Source organism: Rattus norvegicus, chromosome 2, assembly GCF_021556685.1.
Source record: "Rattus norvegicus strain SHRSP/BbbUtx chromosome 2, alternate assembly SHRSP_T2T, whole genome shotgun sequence".
NCBI lineage: Eukaryota > Metazoa > Chordata > Mammalia > Rodentia > Muridae > Rattus > Rattus norvegicus.
The window spans coordinates 108,896,944-108,913,042 of record NC_141535.1 but is presented as its reverse complement, the minus strand read 5'-3'; the positions used below and the strand labels follow the sequence as shown (position 1 = coordinate 108,913,042).

Here is a 16,099-nt window from a genome sequence, read left to right as displayed (position 1 = left end):
CTTACATTCTATATAAAACAAATAAAGTTATAAATCAATGCAAATTTAATGTACATTGGTAAATCTTTCACAGAGGTGGTTATAGCACTATGGGAAAGCATGTCTATTAGTCTTGAATATTATCTAATGACGTTCTTAGCTTTTGGGCTGTTGTAACCTTAGAGTTCGCTAAGTCTATAGATTTCAAAAGAGTTCTTTCCCACTAGTAACAGGATTTTAGTTCTTTCAAAGAATTGAGAAAATAGTGTTTATTCTAGGAATAAATCTAACCCAGGATAAGGTAATTAATTAGACTCTTAATCTGAAACATTCTAATCTCTCCACATTACTACAGTTCAAATAAATTGGTTAGTTTTCACATGCATGTGTTCTTTCTGGTAATTCACAATTCACCTTGCTAAGTCATACCCAAGTGGATTGACTTTAAGAAAAAAAATAATTTTTCATCATAGTGGTTTTTTTCTGGGATTTGCTGCTGCTACTGCTGCTGCTTCTGCTGTTTTTCTTGTTGTTATTGTTGATTGTCAACAGTAAGTAGGGATTATTTTTCTTTCCCCCAGTGTTGTCAGGGTTCTCTCTGCAGAGGGCTCATTTATTCAGTGGCATTTGTTCTATGTGTTTGCCCACTGTTATTGATTTGGGATGAGTCTTTACCTAGACAGTCAGTCACTACACTTATCTACCCTTCTCCTCCTCAGGTGCTACAACAAAATATTATATCCTTGAGTGCTTACAAATGATTGGAATTTATCTTCTACAATTCTAAAGAACAAAAATATCTAGTTCTGCTAAGGGCTTACTTCATTAGGCATTGCTGTCTTTCTAAGTCCACATGCATGAAACAAGCAGAACAAAGTACCTCTTGCAGAGATTAATGGCCACGATTAGAAAGTATAATTGCCTATAGAGATGACTTAATTCGCAAATATTGCTTCAGTGTATTCTGGATTGCACTGATTTGATTCTACCTTTATCTTATTGTTTGGACTAAGACAACAAGAGCTGGACTATCAACAGGCATGTTGTACTATGATTGTATTTCATTGTGCCCTTCACAGAAGACTCTTACTCAAATCTAAAAGTAATCATGATCAGGGTTTGTCCTTTTGGAATTTAGACAAAGAAAACAAACTCACCATAGCAACACCAGATAAACACATTACAAAAGTGCATGTCTTCATGGTTTTCTAGAACTATGGAGACAGTAATGGGAGAGCTATGTCCAGCAAAAGATTTCTGGACTCCCCTTGTCACTTAGTGTTGAGAAGCAACTCTTACATTGTCAACCATATTCTCTTCATATAAGACTTGAGAGAGAGCTTTGCAAACAATGAGCTGCAGACTGATCCTGGTTTAGGACTGTTTGCATGATGGTCCATTGGAAAGAATTCTTTTTTTTTAATTTTCAAAGGCTACAAAATAATACAACATGATTAACAATAAAAAGGTAAAAGCATCAAAATACTTTGCAAATGTGAGCAAATGTTAGAATATCTCATACCTAGAATTCTATAGGGAAAATATGGGCCTCTGCGACTTGATTAGAGTATAGATTATTCAGCAGATGACAGATTCACAAACCCAACATTACATGGGTGGGAAGGAAATGTTAGAATTCTGCTTCCTTTGAAGTTCCCTGAAAGTTGTTACCATGTTTAATATACCTTGGAATATAAAGATTGATTGTTCACACACACACACACACACACACACACACACACACACACACACACACAAATGTGTGAACATTATAGATTCAGATCATTTCACCAATTAACTGAGATTCCAGTATATTATACCAAAAAACCAACTTTTGTAGTACACAGGAAACCTTGTTACCAGATAGGCATGAAAAATGGTAAGGTTGAATGAGCTCAAACCCTAGAAATCTCAGAACAGAGACCTGCAGAAGTGGAACCATTCCATGCCTACCTCTACCTGCTCTGGAACACGTAACCTTACTCAGGACCATGACAATCAGTCACATAGCATAACACCATGTGAATGAGAAATCTAGATGGGCCCTAGAATTCAGCCAATAAGCTCCCTTCCTAAGCATTCCTTCTTGCAAAATGTATTTAACACTCCTTTACCTGAGTAAAGTGTATGCATTCATATCTACCGTCAAAAACAAACAAACAAACAAACAAACAATATGAACAAGCAAGTTCCTCTCTAATTTTAGGATTGCCATAGGGAAGACCTATGTCTTAAAGATCCGAGCTTTTGCCTTTCCCTACCCCAGTTTTGCCTTCCCCTTTCTGCCCAGCTCCTGGACACCGTCTGTGGAAGTGTAGATGGGGACCATAGTTCCCAACAGTATGCTGGAGTACACAGGAACCTGAGAATCACAGCTTTAGTCCTAGATCTACTGTTTCTCTTTCTGGAGTGTGACAGACTGTGGACCAACATTCTAGACTTAGTTCTGCCTCCCCTGAGGGGCATGACAGCTGTGCCCAGGCCTCACATCAGTGAGTCAGGACGATGTACGACAAACTTGGTCCACAGTAGATCCTTTTTTGTTATCTCAATGTAATTTGGAAAGTAAATGCCTATTCTTCCAAACTAAGATCTAAGCTAAGAGCCTTCATAAGCTTGAGCTTGGAGGTTCTCAGATTACTTCGAGTTGCATTTTCACTACAATCTAAAACGCCATCAAACAGAAGATGTGTACAACATTAACTTTATGTGCCAAAAGTGAAATAAATAAAGTGAAGCCAACTTAGTAAGCTACTGACAGTACATTAAATCCTGTTGCTCAAACTTTCTCCACAGACTTAAAATCTTTTTGTTGTTATTTATTCTTGAATACTTAAAAGCCAAGCTCCAGCAATCACCCAGTAAATATTTGTTTCATGAATAAATTGGTATCTCCTTTCACGTTTCTTGTAACATTAAGCATTCAGACCCAGTTCACCATCTTCAGACTGAGCTGAAATCACAGGTTGCTGTCCTCCATTTTACACAGAAGTTGCATGAGATGGAAATTCCCCTCTTATCTCGGGGGTAATTGAATGAAGAATAAAATGAGGAATGTAAGTTCCTGAGTAACAAGTTCAGTATGCCCTCGTACTGCGGTGCATTTACTCCGAAATACCTATTAGTAGAAAAGAGGGCATCGCTGTCATTTCTAGGAGCAAAGGCAGATGTGCACTCTTAATGGAGGGGAGATCTGACTGAGGCACCTTAATGAGGCAAAGGGGACAAGTAAGGAGTCTCTGAGGGCGTTGTATTCCTAACCTACTCAATTTACCAGTCTGAGCTGGAGCCCTTGCTGTGACTTTTAAACAACATAGGGACACCACTGTCTGAACCAAGAATTTTTATTTGCATGTAAATGTAAAGAACTATGCCTGAAGCCTGGTTTAGATGGCGAGTGCAGAAATGGTCACTGAATATTCCATACGGTCAAAGTTTACACTTATGGTAGATGAATTAGTAATTTCCTACCCTTGGACTGCCTTTGTATTTTACTCTCAAAGTATCTTAGTCCCCACCCCAGGAGGATGATAAATTTTACATCATATTAGTGGTGTGCTATCTCCTTAAGGGAGATTAACAATGGGAAGTCACTGAAGTAGGAAGTAATATTCATTGAGGCTATTAAATACATTTTCATATTTAATTCTTACAATAGCTCTGTGAAAAGCAACTATTATTATAATGATCTGAGTTTTACAGAAGAAGAACATGAAGGAAAACAAAAAGTACACAAATGTGTGAGAGTCGTAAGCTTAAAACATAAAAGGGTCAAAATGAAATCAGGTCTTGCTTTTAATTGACAACACCAATGTTTCTGCTATATTTCCTCCTGAATAAAAGCACTACATTCAGGTAGAACTGTGTGGATATAGATAATTAGAACCTAACACTTATGATTATTTTCTGTCTTTCCTCCATTGGCACTGTCATTAGAAGTATAAATAATCAACAAACAAATCGATGTCCTTGCTATAAATAGCAATGTGTGTCTCTATGACAGTACATAGTATTTCCATGGAAGTTGATACAAAACAGCATGAGCACATTTGGTGGGATGAGTAGAGTGGGCAGATGCAGCCATGAATACATAACAGATAGGAGATTAATAGTGTCTATGGCCCGGTGTCTCAGCTTTGGACACTGGTCATTCATTATAATCAGAAAACGGAAACTGTACCTGTATCTTCCATGTTCTAGGTTTAGGGTTGGGCTCCTCCTCTAAGCATGCTGTGACATCACATTCATAACACTAAATCTGAGTCTCAGTGTTCTGTATTTCATTAGATACAAGTATAATCAAGTGCTCTGTAATGACCTCTTTGTTTAACTTTCTTTACCAACACTACATATACAGAAAAGCACACCCAATATCTATTTGGTCTATCCTCAGTTGGTGTTGATATGGTGCAGGTAATTAAAATATGTAAACTAAATTAGTAAGAAGTCTTTGCTTCTGTGTTTATAGAAAAATATCTAGAAAATTTCAATCTCACCAGTCGCTGGACTGTATTTATATATCACCCTAGTGTGTTCTAATAAGGACTTTGACACCATTAATAATAGTCCATTTAGCTGATGTGCTGTTCACAAATCTCTTTCTCAACATATACTGAAGGGTTCATGTGCACATGGTCCTAATCAGGAAACTTGTGTACTGACCAGAAAATAAACAAGTACTATGAAGGCATGGGTTTATTTTGACATGAAATAGTGAGGATTCAGAATTGTTGCTAACCTTGGCAACATGAGTTTGATCCCTGGCAACCACATGGAAAAGAGAACCAACTCATACAGTTTGTCCTTTGACTTTTCTACCTACCTACCTACCTACCTACCTACACACACACACACACACACACACACACACACACACACACACAGAGAGAGAGAGAGAGAGAGAGAGAGAGAGAGAGAGAGAGAAAGAGAGAGGGGTAGTAAGAACGTTATAAAAATTACTTGTTTTAACTTTTAATCTTTTATTTTTAACCTAGTTGGGGAATGTTATGAGAATGTAACCTGAGGGAGAAGGCTTATAGGACCACTGAGAGGGAGGTATTGTTCAGATCCAGCATAGAAGCGGCATGTGTGTTTCTTTCCTTCATTAAGATACAATATATCATCCTCAGGGAGTAACCCCCGGAGAATACTTTAAGTTCTATGAAAATCAGATCCAAGGACACAGCTGGAACATTATGCTAGTATTGGGAATGCAGAGTAAGCCAGGGAAGTGGGACTGGGAAATTCCATGACTCAAGTGACATGCCAATGGGTCTTCTGTCACCACAGCCTGTTTTGGCTTAAGAGGCATGGATAGAGAAGTTCATAAAACATTTATATACAAAATTAAAGGTCCTTTTCTTATGGGCTAGGGCTAGCATCTTTTAGAGAATTTATGAAATTTATAGTTTCTCTTGTGTTTGGGGACATTTCTGAAATTTCTGTATCCATTAAGTATAATATATTTTTAGTCTCTAAAAAAAAGGCTCATAATGAAAATACATAATGAATCTAAATGTAACCCAGGTGGTAGAATTTTTTGCTTTTATGAAATATAATAGGAAATCTATTTTTACTTGATTAAATATACAGGACCATAGCTGAGAGATTTTCTTGTGTATTTTCAAATTCAAAACTTTGCACAGGTAAATTTTGTTTTAATTTTAATTTTTGAAAATTAAACTGTTTTTATATCATTTATGCCTCTTCCTTTCACACACTAACCACTCTAATGTCTCCTATTTTATGACCTTTTTATGTATAATTATAAATGGTTTTTATGTATAAATGTATACATGTATGTATACATATATACATATACATACAATCTATTGAGCTTAATTACTTGGCCATATGCATACATACTTAGGACTGAGATACTGGGAAGGGATACTCTGCTGGGGACTCACACTTGGAGAAATCAAAATTTCCTTTTTTGCCTATAGTTCTTTATCTAAGGATGGGGCTGTCTTAGTTTGGGTTTTATTGCTGTGAAGAGACATCATAACTAAGGCAACTCTGGTAAAGGCAAACATTTAATTGGGGCTGGCTTACAGTTTCAGAGGTTCAGTCCATTATCATCATGGAAGGAAAATTGCAGCATGCAGACAGACATTGGTGTGGGAGAAGCTGAGTTCTACACCTTGATATGAGGGCTTTAGCAGAAGACTGCACCACAGTGGGCATACCTTGAGCATAAGATGCCTCAAAGCCCACTCACACAGTGTCATATTTCCTCCAACAGGTACATAGCTATTCCAATAAGGTGACATCTCCTAATAATGCTACTCACTATGGGCCAAGCATTAAAACACATGAGTCTATGGGCCAACCCTATACAAATTACCACAAGGGCTTTGTGAAACTTTCTTCCATCAGTGTCGGTATGTCAACCGCTGTGGTATTTTACAAATATTTTTTACAGGCAACCATTTTGTTGAGAATTCAAGGGTGCAATGATCCTGGAATGTCCTGAGGACACCAGTTCTCAGAAGTCATTTCAGTTTTCTGTCTCTTTCAGTCTTTATGTCCCTATTCCTACCATGATGCCTGAGCTGGACAGGCTTTATTATAGATGTTTCTGTTGAAAGTGAACAAAGATAGGTCATTTACTTTTTGTGTTTTGTCCTGTTCTCAATCTCTGTAGAAGCTTCCTTATGTTACCAAAACATGCTTTCTTTGATGATAGGGATGACCATTTATCCATGGGTATAAGAATAACTATTTAGAAGATTGTTAGAAAATATGTAAATTGTCAAAATGATAGCAGTTGACAGACCCTCTTCTAATGTCAGAGTTCTCTAGTCATGGCTTCTTGACTAGATGTAAAGTAACAGTCAGGAGTTCTTTCCTATTGAACGGGCTTAAAATCCAATTGTACAGCTGAGTTAATCCCCAAAGACACAAATCCTAATGATATAAGTGGCACTTGGAACATCTTCTTTGGCTATTTGTTCTGGTTCATAATCTTTGCATCTGGATAGGAGTCTCAACAACTTCAGTTCCTAGGCAGCTTGCATAGCACCTTCTAAGAAATGAGGTGAGACTTCAGGGCATTGCTTCCACATCAGAGCCTGCTTGATTTCTCCAAGTTTCTATGAAAGACATGTGATATCTTCAGCAACAAACTTTTCCTTTTGAGTTCTCTCAGGCAGCTAATGGAAAGGCAGTAAGAATGGCTGGGGAGGCAATGTTGGCTGTCAATTTGACTATGTCTGGAATTATCTAAAACCCAAGAGGTTGGGTACACCTATGATGGATTTATTTTTCTTAATAAAATTCTTTGAAGTGGGAGGACCCACTTTTAGTCAAGATACTTTGAGCTGAAAAGTTACACCTTTAATCCACATCTTTTTTGTAAATGGAAAGATATAACTCGAATTAGGATCACCTCTTCTAGCAGCAATGTATTTAAAGGACATGGGAGAAAGTAGCTTTTGCTCAGGCCTTGCTAGTATTTCCACCCCTTCACCAACACTAGAGCCTAAGCATTCAGGATTTCAGCAGATACTGAAGAGTAACTGAGATATTATTGTGCCTTCTGTCAATAAACAGACTGACTTATTCTCTGTTCTCTTCCTCTAGAGAACCCTGACAAATGTGGTGGCCTATATTGTTTTGATGTCTCTTGGACAATACTGCCCCCCAAGAAATATCTTGAATGGTGCTGTCCTTTGCTTTGCACTGGGCTTTTTCTTACATAGTCTATGTCTCCTGACATGAACATTGTCCCCTTTGTAGGAGCAGTTCATTTAAACTCTATATGTTTGCAACATATATATATCCATATTACATATAATTTTATTGAAGCATATAAAGTGTTAGGCTTCTCCATGGCTTTCTCAAGCATCGTTCTGTCATTGTTCCTTCTTGCTCACTGGTATTTCATTTCTGTAAATCCTGCCCCGCTTACATTCTTCATAATGACTTTCCTACAATTTCCCAGTCTAGAGCTTCTTCTCCTCAATTCTTTTAATGTACTCTCTATAATTTTCTTGCTTCAGTATATACTCTTATAAACCTTCTACATTAGAGCTGGAATCCACAGATAGAGAAGAACATAGGGAATTTGTCTTTGTGGGTTTGGAATACCTCATTCAGTGTAATATTTCGATGTCCATCTATTCACTATTTTATTTGATGATTTCATTCTTTTACAGCTGAATAGTATGCCACTTTGCAATTGGAATGTATTTTCATTAACTGTGTATCAGTTTGAAGGCCACTTTTGGTTTTACATTTTTCCTAGCAATGAATATTGATGAGGAAGGTTCTGTGAAGTACAATCTTGAGTCCTCTGGATATGTGCCAATGAATGGTCTATAGAGCTGGCCCCTGTGGTGGACAGAGTTTTAGCTTCCTAATGATTCTCTGCACTGATTTTCATGGGGGCCAAAACAGTTTGCAATCTCACCAATGCTGAATTAGTTTTCCCTTTTTCTCCTCATAATTTCTAGCATTGATGTCAGGATTGGTTTTAATTCACAGCCATTCTCACTAGGGTAGGATGAACTATCAAAATTCTTTTAATTTGCATTTTCTTATTGCTACAGATGTGGAACAACATTTAAGATATTTCTTAGGCATTTTTATTTCTTCTTTTGAGAAGTCTTTGTTTATATCTTTAACTTGTTTTTGACTGGGTGGTTTATTTTTCTAGATGGTATGTTGAGCTTTTTAAGTATTTTTAATATGAATCCTCTCTCCGATTAATACCTGACAAAAGTTAATTCTGATTATATGGACTTTCTCTTTTCTCAGGGAACTGTTTTCTGTTACGTACAAAAGCATTTTGCTCTTATTAACTTTCATTTGGCGGTGTTGCCATCATTGCTGAGCAAATTGAATACGGAGTGCTTTCCTGTGGCTACATATTTAGGTATTCCCAAGGTTTTCGTCAAGCAGATTCTGCATCTCTGGCCTCACACTGAGGCTTTGACCCATTTACAGTTGTCATCTTTTCCAGTGTGGTAAAAAATGGGTCTAATTTTGTTCTTCTACATGTGGACATCTAATTTTCCCAGCCACATACATGGAAGATGCTGTCTTTTCTCCAGTGTTTATCCTTGTTATTACTGTCAAAGGTGTAATACCTGTAATTCTGTGCACCTATTTTTTGGGTGTCCTATTGGTTCCACTTCCCTTGATGACGCCTTTCCTAGCAAAACCATGATTTATTTATTTAAATAGCATCATAATATTTTAAGAAGGATGTAATGGCAACTATTTAATTTTGCTAAGGATTTCTTTGGCCATTAGGGATCTTTTGTGGTTAATCATTTTTTCTATGAAGAATTTTATAAGGATTTTGAATCTGTAAATTGATATTTGGTGAGATGCGTATGTACAGTGTAAATTGTACAGATGCATTAACATGGGAGGTCTTTCCAATTTTTAGAATCTTCCTCAATCTTTCAGAGATTTAAAACCTTCCTTGTGAACATATTTCTCCTCGATTTGGTTTATTTTTACAAAAATTGAGGTGATTATGAAATGGGAATTCTCCCATGACCACTTTTTCAACATGTTTTCTATTGGTATATATAGAAAGGCTATTTTTCCTAAGGTGAATGTCTAATACTTCTTCTTTTCTGAAAGTTTTGGTCTTTCTAGAAGTTTTCATGTACAATCCTTAGGATATCTTACATATAAAACCATATCATCTGAAAATATGGATAACGTCACATATATACTGCTTGCATTCCTTTAATGCCTTCCCTGTGGTAATGTCTTAGCTAGTGTTTCAGGAATATATTGAAAAACAATGGCAGTAGTGGCAGTCCTGTCTCGCTTTATAATCATATTTCAACAGGATTTCTTGGAGTTTTCTATAAGTAACATTATGTTGACCATAGCTTTTTCACAAAAAATTTTTATTATATTCATGTACATTCCTTCATTTCTATTTTGCTGTGACTTTTATTAAAAGGTCATGTTGAAGGTTGGCAAAGATGTATTCTGCATATTTTGGGATGTTATGATATTTAAGTCCACTTATGTGTTTTGTTACATTTACTCATTTTGAAAATTCCTCTGTACCTCCAGGATAAAGTCAGGGTAGATGGTCTTTTTATATATGCCCTATTCAACTTCTGAGTATTTTTTTATGAACTTTTCCACCCATAAGTTTCTGGGAAATCAGCCTATAGTTTTTTTTTCTTTGGATGTGTCTTTACATAATTTTGGTAAAAAGGTAATATTTGTTTCATAACATGAGTTTAAAATGTTATGTTTGTTTTTATTTTTAAAATATCTTGAGAAGTATTTGTTATAGTTCTTCCTCAAAAATCTGATAGACTTTTTCTGTGAATCTATTTGTTTCTAAACTTGTATTAGTCAGTAAGGTCTTCCTATCATTTTAATCTATTTCTTATGGTCTACTTAAGTTTTTGATCTCTTCTTGGTTTAACTTTGTATGTATTTAGAAAATACTGATATAATTATCCAAGTTACACAACTATAACTATGACAAATGCTGACCAGATCACTGGCTATAACATATCATTATCTTTTATTCATTCATAGCCCTTTTTATTTTCAAAATAAAGTTACAAATATAACTCAGTACAAATTTTTAAAAATCTGTCAAGTGCACTATACTTTGAGATTTCTACTGTTTTATTTTTTAAATGTTTTATAAACAAGTTCTTTCCTTTTTTTATCAGTAGTGCAGTAAACTCAAAGAAAGTGTCCAGTCTGATATCCTGATATTTCTGAGACTATCAGAATCATCGAAAATATATGATTGTATAAAATATTCCCATATTGGTAGTTCTTAAACATTGGGACATGAGATTTGAGCATCTAATGAGAGGAATCTACTGAAAAACGAACAACTGTGTTAGATGCGAGTTTTGTCTTTTGCTTCTACTGAGCACCAAAATGATAGACCTCTCACCTAGAGGCTGACTGAGTGGTGTTTATGCTTGACTCATAATAATTCTTCAGTGTAAACAATTGTGCTTTCTGTACCATCCCCTCCATGGATAGTTGAATAATCCTTTGCAGCATGTAGATACACACCTCACCTCTGGGCTTCTCAGTGCAGGGGAAATCTCAGTCCAGGAAAGAGAACAGAGTTAGCTCAATATGTAATGAAAAGAAGTCCTATAGAGGAGATTTCCTCAGTTTTTCAGGAGGCCACTTTCATGGGTTCTTGAAGATTTTCAGTGGGGGTTGCAGATAAAATTATATGTATCAATTGATAGTGATTTTCTGCAACCCAATGAATGATGAGGCAGGATTCAAACTTTAACCCTTTCCATTTTGGAGGCTTTAGATCTTTTAATCATTATTATTTTCTTGTCTTTTGATGTAATTCATTTCCTAGCTCAGTAGCGTTAGTAACTCACTTTGAAGCTGTCACTCCATGTTCCGTTTCATCACATAGAAAAGATACACATTAAGTGTCATAAACCACCACTATTAATTCATCAGTATATGTCAGAGAAAAGACAATAATTGGTGGTAAAATGTCCTCTCATGATATTAGTTGTAGAGATAATAGTAATAAACAGTAGTAAATAATAATAGATAGATAATAGATAAATAATAGATAGATAGATAGATAGATAGATAGATAGATAGATAGATAGATAGATAGATGATGGTAGGGAACCTTAGTTCTCAAGCATGAGAGGCAAAAACCTGTAACCCTGAGCTTCATCAGCATCTCTCAAGGCTATTTCAGGGCCTCTATTACCCCCTTCACATCCTGCCTTTCTTTCAAACAAGATCAGATAAAGGCTGAGGGAACACAAAGGTGAAGGAACCGAGTCTCATCTATCCATGCAGTTGGCCGCTGGGCCTGGACCTGAGGCAGAGAAGGGGTAGGAGTGTGCTATTGTTTGGGAGACTTAGTCAGAACAGGAATTCTTTTTTTTTTATTAACTTGAGTATTTCTTATATACATTTATTTTTTATTTTTTTATTAACTTGAGTATTTCTTATATACATTTCGAGTGTTATTTCCTTTCCCGGTTTCCAGGCAAACATCCCCCTAATCCCTCCCCCTCCCCTTCTTTATGGAATTCTTTTTTTTTTTTTTTTTCGGAGCTGGGGACCGAACCCAGGGCCTTGCGCTTCCTAGGTAAGCGCTCTACCACTGAGCTAAATCTCCAGCCCCTCTTTATGGAATTCTAATGCTGAAGAGGAGAGCTTACTCATTGGATGGTATCCAAGGTAGCATTCAGGGCCTGGAAAAGAAAGGGCAGTGGGAAAAAATGCACATTATGACTTAGAAAAGTAATTTTCATTTTAATTTGTAGAATCCATTGCTCAATAGTCTGTTTATTAGTGTAGTGTCTGATCCTTTGATTTATTTTTAAGTGTCTAAATGAGTAATATGTTAACTTTTAAGAGGTAACAGATTAGTAGTTTTATTTGACTGACTTTGTGGAAGAATAAAGATTTCAAAGGCTGACTAAAGCTGCTTTGAAAGTCAGAGTGTCTATATTTGATCAAAGGGGGAGGATGAATCAGGAAGGATGGCCAAGATTTCACTTCTGTATAATTAATCCAGAACCCAACTCATAAACCTGCAGCAACCCTGGCAAGCTTCTCTCTGCCTTCATTTCTAATGCAGTCGCTTTCCTTAAGGCCTCCTCCCTGGATAATGGAAATGTACCTCCTCACCCTGTATATTACCTTTACCTGCCAACTATTTCCACACCATAGTCCACCTTTAGTCTGTCCATGTAGACCTTTGCTTTTTCTTCTGCTTCCCGCTGTTTCCAGACTTCTTAGGAAGTTTCTTTATTGCTTTATTATAACTCTTTGTCTAGCTTTGTCTATCTTGAACTCCACGAAGGCAGGGCATGGATGGTTTTTATATTTGACTTTTGAATAGTTAATTCCATGCATAGAAGGTACTTCATGCTTATTCAACATTGTTTAAATAAATGAAAGAATATATTGAAACAGTACCCATGTTGACAGGAAGTCATAGTTTGAGGGAGTCATGTAGGTTGTTCAGATTGTCAGATGTTACTCCAAGACTTAAATAGCAATGCTTTCATATTCAAAGACCTTGTTATATCATTAGTTATTTAAATTTATGTGAGGTGTTTTATTTCCTAATGGCATGTTTAGATCAAATCTATTAATCTCTTACTTTATATTTCCTCAGAAAATGTTTGATTTAACAAAGCTACCAATTGTCTCTTTCTTTTGTCTCTGCCTTTCTTTTTGTGTTTGCATTATAAGTAGGGTGATGCATTTGTTAAATCCTGGATAAATTTTAATCCTTGATGGCTTCCGTCAGTGGTTAGACTACTTACATTCAATCAGTGTGAAACTGGAAAAGATTATCTTGTACCATCAGAGTAAATTTAATTATATCTGTTGTTGCTTGTAGATAATATGATTGTTTATATTCGGTTTGTTTTATGAGGTATTTGTAAGCACTTAGCAGGGCAATCAATTGTTTATGAAATAGCTATTTTTCAAAAAGTAATTATTTCCAAAGTGCCAGTGTTGATATTGAAATATAACACAGTCTCCTATTGGGGTTTTGATGCTGGAAATAAATTAGTCATATTAAAAAAATGTGAAATGAATTCTGTGGACATCTGTTCTGGAAGCAACTGAAACAATGCTTGCTTAATCATTGTCCCATGGTAGGTACTATTCTTAGTGACATTGCAATCCTCAATGTTTTAGTTTATAGGAGCTAGACCAACACATCATTGCTTATGCAGTGACATATATGTTTGTTGAACACTTATAGGCACTGACCTGGCATGATGATGTTATTGGTAAGTCATCCATGATGATGTTATTGGTAAGTCATCCAATACCTAACAGAATGACTGTTAGCAGCATAAATATTATACAGAGCTTAAAATTATGTAGAATTATATCCTAATCTCAGAGCTCATTATTATATAGGCACAACAGATTCTTTCATGCCATGTTGCTGCCTGATGCATACAATCCCAGGAGGCGTTTCAGGAATGATTTTGTTTTTCAAGGAATTATGTCACAGCAGGACATCTTGTAGTGACTTCACAAACTTTAATAAGATCCTGAATGTGTACATTAATAAGCCCTTCTAGTTCATTGAGATTGCTGGTAAGGATACCAAGTATGCAATGTGACTACATTAAATGATAATCTGAGCAAACAAAGACTCTGGGACTTCATCTTGTCTTTCTAGCAGTATAGCTGCCACATGGTTAATGGTAATTTATTATCTTCACACACAGTAAAGTTATATAAAGATTTAGAATTCTATATCCGTGATCATTTGCCAGAAGGCATCTTTAGGACCAATGGATTAACTGAATGCAAAGCTTAAGAACATACCATCTGGCTAGATTGCACTATTTTGTTGTAGTTACCATTACTACTACTCCTACTTTTACTGCCTCCTCCTCCTCTTCCTCCTTCTCCTCCTCCCCTCCTCATCCTCCTCCTCTCCTCCTCTTTATCTTCCTCCTCCTCCTACAACTATTACTACAACTATTACTACTTATTCTTTGTCATCATCATCACCATTACCATTATAGTTTGTGTGAGTGTGCATGCACGTGTGTGTGTGTATGTGTGTGTGTATGATACATGTGACATGTGTGTTGGAATGCATAGCATGGTGTATGGTGTATGTATGAATGTCAGAGGACCACTGTATATGCTGAATTCTCTCCTATCCTCCTTTCAGGTGTTCCATGTTTCCAAACCTAGCACCAGGCTTCCTGAACAAGTCTTTACTTGCCTACCTTCGCAGTGCCAGAATATGTTAGTTTAAAATGAAAACATAACCTTAGTAGATGTGTTTCATGATGCTCTTTTTTTTGTCTAAAGGCTAATTGTCTCTAAATATTGCTGCTAGTTATAAGTGAGTTTTTTTGGAACTCAGCAATGGGTTTTATTTCATTTTATGAAGGTGAGGATATTAAGCAGTAGATACTATGTCTTTGAGACTAAAGCTCTACTTGATGACTCATTGTAATTATAGGTGTGCCTATATAATTTGAAACGGAATGGATTGTACACACTCTCATGTGATGACATTGTTGACCTCCAGTAAACTATCACCCTTTTTCTGCTTAACTAGATTCTAATCTGCAATGTCTGAGAAGGTGGAGGAAGTCATTTCTATCTCCCTGTAATTGAGTGCTACATATACAATCCCATTGTCTATTAATAACTAACTTGTGCTTCTCCGAGAACATAACTACACTGTATTCTCATGTATTAAAACTGGCAGTATGACTATAGTTTCTATGCTGGTATCTTTAGTACTATTTGATCAAGAAGTCTCAACTTTCATTTAATATGACTACGAAGCAATGCATTTTCACTGTTTATCTTAAATGATTTCCATAATCTGTGAATAATTATAAGAAATATGATAGAGATTCTTCTTTTTCACTGAAAAATAGATTTTCATGCAATATGTTCTAGTCATGGTACTCCCTTCCCCAACTTCTTCCAGATCATCCCATCTCCCTGTTCACCTGTCCTCATGCCCATCTCTTTACTCTATCTTTAGAAAACAAAGAACCACGCAAACAGCAGCAGCAACAGCAACAACAATAATAACAGGATAAATAATAAGAAAAACATATGCACACTATGCATCTTGAGGCATTTATGAATAATATAGTTAGTGGATCATAAAATTAAAAGATTTTTATCTCTTTTCATAATATTGAGTAAGCTAACATACTTTAATTTATATGTTATTGTTCTAAAATATGTACCAGATTCTCTGAGGTTAACAATAGTGCAAGATGCTGCAAATTTCTCTAAGCAGCTTGAAGGTAAACCTGTCTTATAAAGGAATCATATCATCTGCATCAGTTCACTTTGGACAAAGTCTTTTAAGTGTGGGTTGCAATTCATTCAATGCTACATTGAGTAAAAGCAAAATATAGATGTATATATGATGTGAAGTTAGCTGAAAATCTATTATTTATACAACTGAGCTTAACTGAAGGACTCAGAATGGATTTTCAGTTCTTTTCTGCCACCAGAATCTACTGGGGAATGCCATGGTGGTGGTGAGAGTATATGCTAATTAACCAAGAAAATACAAATTGTGAAAACCATAAAAATGAATATAGAAACAAGTTTACTGATGATGCTTAGGCTAGACCTAACAGTTGAGGATAATTCA

The 16,099-nt window shown here is 36.0% G+C and overlaps 1 protein-coding gene across 4 annotated transcripts in view; it reads left to right on the top strand.

The window, feature by feature from the left end:
• Naaladl2 (N-acetylated alpha-linked acidic dipeptidase-like 2) overlaps positions 1 to 16,099 on the top strand; it is a 1,374,648-nt gene that overhangs the window by 431,949 nt on the left and 926,600 nt on the right.